The sequence below is a fragment of the Elephantulus edwardii genome, unplaced genomic scaffold (assembly GCF_000299155.1).
Source record: "Elephantulus edwardii isolate Elephantulus edwardi_28Jun2011 unplaced genomic scaffold, EleEdw1.0 scaffold00189, whole genome shotgun sequence".
In the NCBI taxonomy this organism is placed as follows: Eukaryota; Metazoa; Chordata; class Mammalia; order Macroscelidea; family Macroscelididae; genus Elephantulus; species Elephantulus edwardii.
The window spans coordinates 1,219,765-1,226,053 of NW_006399939.1; the positions used below are offsets into that span (position 1 = coordinate 1,219,765).

The 6,289-nt window shown below is 51.9% G+C and overlaps 1 protein-coding gene across 2 annotated transcripts in view; it reads left to right on the top strand.

Moving 5' to 3' along the window:
* Nucleotides 1-6,289, top strand: part of PACSIN3 (protein kinase C and casein kinase substrate in neurons 3) — a 12,494-nt gene that overhangs the window by 367 nt on the left and 5,838 nt on the right. The window lies entirely within an intron of this gene.

Here is a 6,289-nt window from a genome sequence, read left to right on the forward strand (position 1 = left end):
GTCATCGGCGAGCAGGTTGGGTTTCCAAAAGTGCCCTTTTGTTTTGCCCCTCCCCGGCCCTGCCTCCTCCCCTGGCCCCTGCCCCTTCCCCCCTCCCCCAGCGCCCGGGCCGCGCTGTCGCCGCTTCCAGCCCCTCCAGTCTCAGTGGCACAGACCCTCAGGGGCTGGGCAGGTCGGGAGGGGCTGCTGGGGGAAGAGGCCCCTGGGCGCAGAAGCCTGTGACTCAGGACAGAGGGATGGGCAGGGCACGATGGCTGCTCCTCTCCCAGGCTCATACCCCTAGTTTCTGGGAGAGGCGGGGGATGCCTGGGTGAGGATTTCCTCAGGGCCTCAGATGGGGGGAGGGGTTCTTCACTGAGCCCCGGGACTGCCTACCTTAATCCAAGCAGCTAGGAGGCGAGCCCCACAAGCTCCTGAAACTTCTGCCCGGTGGTGGGTGCTGTCTTCCAGGACTGGGAGATTGGCTGCCTTTTTCTGCTCTCTGAGCTTTTGCCCCTGGAGGAGAGTGGTCTGCGGCCATGCTGAGGCCAGGAGCAGACCTTCTCTGATGGGGGGCTCCCAGGGTGCAGGAGCCAGCCCTGCTGTCCAGTCAGGTGCAGGCCGCGAGGCCTGGCTGTGCCTGGGGCCAGGGCTTGTGCTTGCTCTGGGAGGCCCGAGGGAGTAGTGCCAGCCCAGCACACACAGCCCGCTCTGTTCTGGCTCTGGAGACAGGGAACGGGTGGGGAACAGCTCCCCGCGGATCGGGGAGTACACGGTGGCTGAAGCAGGCAGGGGCCCCAGTTCCTCGAGGGCTGTGACAACTCAGAAGGCCCAGTCTCAAGCTCCAGCGCTGTTTCCCTCCATCTGGTTGGCAAATGGGACAAACATGAGAAGTGAGGTTGAGCACTGGGGGCCAAGCTTTGTGCCCAGCGACCCTCTGCTCCCTGCACCCTTCAGGGGGACTCTAGCATGACCTGAGCCAGGTGGAAGCCCACTCAGGAGGACCTTCTTTATTGTTGCTCCAGCCAGCCAGCTGATCTTTTCAGGTGCACCTCATTCACTCAACTGACAATTACAGCTCTCCTAAAACCACTGACCTCCCATGGTTCCCAACCCTTGAAGATTTTGTAGGACCAAAGAGAATGGGCCCTTTAGGATTTCCAAGGCTGTGATCCTTACACTGCTTCGTCTTTCTCAGACAGAGGGCTGGTGGGTTTGTACAGGTCACCTTTAGGGGTTTCTACCACTGCAGCACCAAGACTCCTTTACAGATGCCTAGCTCCTGTGAAGACACTATTCAGACCACTAGGAAGTCTCACTCAGTGACTGGAGACAGATCCAGTCTGTCAGTGACACGAGAGTGGGACAGATACCCTGACAGAGGGATGACCAGAGGCTGTGGGAACCCAGACCACAGAGGGACAGACTGTGAGGAAGATGCCTCAGCTCGAGCTTTGAAGATGAATAGGGTTTCTTCAGTTTGGAGAGGCGGGCACTGTGGTCAAGCCCTGCTTTGAGGACAGTGGGCACAAACTCTGCCCTCCTGGGTTTGGCTGCTCCCTGCACCTTGAACTTGCCCAGAGGAGAAAAGCTTTCCATCTAGGTTCTAGGAGTTGTGATGGGAATGATGGGACCCTGCTGGGAAGTAGGTAGGGAGCGTGGGCCTCCTTGGGCTTTAGGCCCTGAGCTGATGGCTTGGTGCTGGAATTCACCTTGCTCTTCTCTGTAGTTCTGGATGGCTGTTTTTTATAATCGGCCAATCACCGGTCATTCTCCTGTCCCATCCTTCTTCACACTATGGGTTGTGGGGCTGGACCCTGAGTGGCTCATTACCCCCAGAGCCCTGTGGGACCTCAGTGAGTGTTGTGGGTTCAGAGAGCAATGTCTCCTAGTGTTTGTCTAACCCTTCAGTGTATTTCTGATTCTAGTTCATAGCCTGGTTTGAGGCTTATACCAGTCCTAGAATGGAAGCCAGCCCCACCCGCGTGCGTGCACATGCGCGTGTGTGTGTTTTCTGTCTAGGAGGTAGCTGGTAGCTGGGATTGTAACATTCACTTGTCTGAACCTCCCAACCATAGTCTCTTCTAGCACGGGGAGCTTGGGGGTATGTCTGACCCCTCACCCTTGGCTCCCTTCAAATAAAGGAAGTAAGGGCCCCAGCTTGGGTCACAGCCGCTGGTCTTATCTGCAGTCTGAGGAGTGGGACCTCTTTCCACTGCCACCCCCTCCTGCCACCTAATCCCTAGCTGGATTGTGTGACCAGCCTGGCATCCTCCCTCCTGGCTGGAATCTGGTGCTTCTGACAGCAGTTGCTATATTGGGGGAGCCAGGCACTGCGCTGATGTCCAAGCCCCTGCCCTCAACTCCTGCTTTGCTCTGGTCAGCTTGCTGGCACTGGCGCAGGGGGCAGCTTGCTGAGTCGGATGCCAAGTGTCTCAGCTGTGTGTGTAAGCGGGAAGGGCAACCCGAGACTAGAGAAAGAACTTTGGAAGTGTCATCATGCCCTTATCCTGCCACCTCTTGGTATCCCCTCCAGCCCTCTGCCTGTTAAATCTTACCCATTGATTGGCCTGGGTGGGATTTGGGTAAGGGACTGGAGGAGGAGAGAGGGTCTATTCTCATCCCATGAAGTGTATGACCAACTTCCTTGCTTACTCCTCTGCCCCCCACAGCCCTAAATCTGCCACTATTCCGTGCTGCGGGGACACCATGGCTCCAGAGGATGACGCCGGAGGGGAGGCCCTTGGAGGCAGCTTCTGGGAGGTGAGCAGCTGGGTTCCGGGTGTGTGTGAGGCGCTGAAATTCCCACCACTCAGGGCTGAGCCAATTCTCCAGGGCAGGAGCTCAGAGGTCAGCCCCAGTCCACAAAGGGGCTTCTCCTTGGTAATGCCACCCTTTTCATGCCCATCTCAGGCTGGCAACTACCGGCGGACAGTGCAGCGGATAGAGGATGGGCATCGGCTATGTGGAGACCTAGTCAGCTGCTTCCAGGAGCGCGCTCGCATTGAGAAGGCCTACGCCCAGCAGCTGGCCGACTGGGCCCGCAAGTGGAGGGGCGCCGTGGAGAAGGGTGAGCTGCTGTGGGCCTGGTAGGGAGCAAAGGGCAGGACCCCAGGGCAGCTCCTCTGTATGCACAGTTTGAGGTTTCACCTCCCGTTAAAGAGGAAGATCCATCTAGTTAGCCGCAGGCTTTTGTCTGTTACACTTTGCCAATTACCTTTACGAGTTACTTGGTTTTATTGTTGTTACGTGCTGTTGTGTTAGAAGCAACCCATAGCTGACCTTCCAGCGCGTTTTCAGAGGCAGTAAATTGCATGAGAGGAGATTGCCCATCCTTCTCCTGCAGAGCAGCTGGTGGATTAGAACTGTGCGCCTTTGGGGTTGCAGCGCAGCTTCTTACCATCAGAGGTCTGAGTTACTTAGATCTTTCCAGCAGTGTGATAGAGTCCCCTCCAGGTGCACGGATGCTCAACTACCAGCTGAAAGATTGGAGTTCACGTCCACCTACGAGTGTACTAAAAGAAAGACCTGGTGATTTATTTCCCAAAAGAGCCTCCACTGAAAGCCCTGTGGGCCATAGTTCTACTCCACCTTGGGCTGCCATGCAGAAGCTTGGCAGTTTGACTCTACCAGCTGCTTTGGCGGCCTAATGGTAAGGAGTTGCACTGCCAACCCCAAAACCAGTGGTTTGAATCCAACAACTGATCTGCAGGAGAAAAATGGGCAGTCTCCTCACATGCTATTTACAGCCTCTGAAAACCTGCTGGAGGGTCAGCTATGAGTCAGTGCTGACCCGATGGCACACAGAGACCACAGAGGAGATAGATAGGAAATTTCCTCCTGTAAAGATGAACAAGCTCAGGAAGCCCACTCCGTACTGATGGGAAGCGAGGACTCAATGGGAAGGCTGTACAGTGGGGACGCACATGGGGTCTCCACGAGTCAGAACTGACTTGAGGGCAACTGCCGTTAGGTCTTTTTTTAAATGTTATGATGTAAAAAAAAATGTTATGATGTCAATTAAAAGCTCAGGTACTTGACTACTAATGGAAAGTTTGGTGGTTTGAACCCCCTAAGAGGCACTACAAGAGAAAGGTTGTCAGCTTCAGTAAAGATCACCGCCTAGGAAGCCCTGTGGGGCAGCTCTGCTCCATCCTGTTGGGAAGCCATGAGTCAAAATCGACTCAGCAGCTGTGGGTATGAGATGGGTGTTATCCCACGTTATAGAGAGAGCACTTGAAGTTCTGGGAAGCTAAATGACTTGCCTAAGGTCACTTGAGGAAGCTCTGGTGGTTTAGTGGAAAGGAATTGCTCTGCCAACCCAAAGGCATGTAGTTTGAACCCACCAGTTACTCCACAGAAGGGCAGTTACCTCCTGTGCAATTCACACCGACTGGAGGGTCAGCTATGGGTCAGGTCTTACTCCTCGACAGTACACAACGACTACAGGTCGTTTAAAGAATCCTGGTGTCTAACATATCGGGCACCAATGGAATAGTTGACAGTTATAATCCACTAACTACTCTGATAGAAAAAGATTTATAGCTTTGGAAACCTGACAGAGGGTAGTTATGAGTTGGAACTGACTGACAATGAGAAGGTCACTTAGCAAGGCATGAGCTCTGGTACAATCTGGGATTTATGCACTCTAGCAAGCTGCCTTCCTGCCAGGTGGGCACTGGGTCTTTCCTCAGAGGCCATCGAGTGGCATGTCTTGAGCTTGAATTGGGACTATGAGCTGGTCTTTTTCAATTTAGTAATGGCTACAAAATCAAAATAAGACAGTACCCACATTTGTGATGAGAAATTAAGAAAACAGATTCTTATCACTGGGCCAAGTGGCAGTATCATTATAGATAGAGAAGAGACTGAGATTGTTAAAAATATCAGTTCGCTCAGTTCCACAATCAACACTCTTGGCACCAGCAGTCAGGAAATCAAAAGATGACTTACATTAGCTAAGTCTGTCAGGGATCTCTCCAGAATGCTGAAGATTAAGGATGTCAGTCTAGAGACTAAGGTGTGCCTAATCCAGGCTAGGGTCTTCACAATTACTTGCCATGCACCAAAGAGCTGGACAGTGACTAAGGATCACAGAAGAAGGATTTATGCCTTTGAGTTGTGGTCCTGTAGAAGAGTTTTGAACGTAGTATGGATTTCCAAGAGAACTAACAGGTCTGTCCTGGAGAGGGGAAACCAAGCTGCTCCTTTGAGGCAAGGATTTTGAGACTCAGTGTCACATACTTTGGTCATGTAACCAGGAGGGGCCAGCTCTGGAGAAGGATATGGTATAAGGCTTGGAAGGGTCAAGGGGCAGCACAGGAGAGGATGACCTCAGATGAGATGGATTGACACAATAACTGGGGTAATGAAAGTAGGTGTGTGGATGAAGAGACAGTGAGATTGGCTCAGGATAAAACATGGTTCAGAGCTATTGTGCATAGGGCTGCTATGAGTCATAGTTGACTCAACGACACATAACAACTACCCACATTTGTAAAATGTAAGTCAATCAGAACAATAACTGCAATAGGAAAATCACTGGTTGATGCCCTGTGAGAAACATAATCTCCCTCTCAGAAAACAAGGCACCATGTGTGTTATATAGCAACCAAAGGTCTGTCTTGGAGAGGGTGGAACCAAGTTTCACCTTGGAGGCTAGAATTTTGAAGCTTTGTCTCACATATTTTGGGTACGTGGCAAGGAAGGACCGATCCTTGGAGAAAGACATCATGCTCAGAAGGGCAGAGGGACAGGGCAGGAGGGGAAGATCCCAGATGAGATGGATTGACACAGTAACTGGGGTAACTGGGTGTAGATGAGTTGGAGTCAGTGAGACTGGCTCAGAACAGGGCAGGCTTCAGGGCTGTTGTACATAGGGTCTCTGTGAGTCACAGGTGACTTGACAGCACATAACACCACCACCAGCAACATGGTGTCCAAAGCAACGTGTTCTGCTCAAGTTCTGGCACTAACATAGTCTCCCAATCAGGTTCCTGAAGGGCTCGCCATGCCCCTTCTAATTCTCCCATTCCAGGGTTTATTTTGCTCCTATTCTGGTTATTGGTCCTCAACACTCTAATTTAAAAAAAAAAAAATTGGGTCTTTTTTTTTTTATTAAATTTTATTAGTTTTAATGAACATTCACAGGGATTTTGGGTTTTCATTCCTTCATTGCTGCACCATTCTCTCTACCCTCCTCCCCATTTTGTTCTTCTTCCCCGCCATCTGAATGTCTGTTTTAATTGTCCAATTGCCACAGTGCTTGTCAAAGTCAGTTCTGATTAATCTCCTTTGTTGGTGTGTCCTT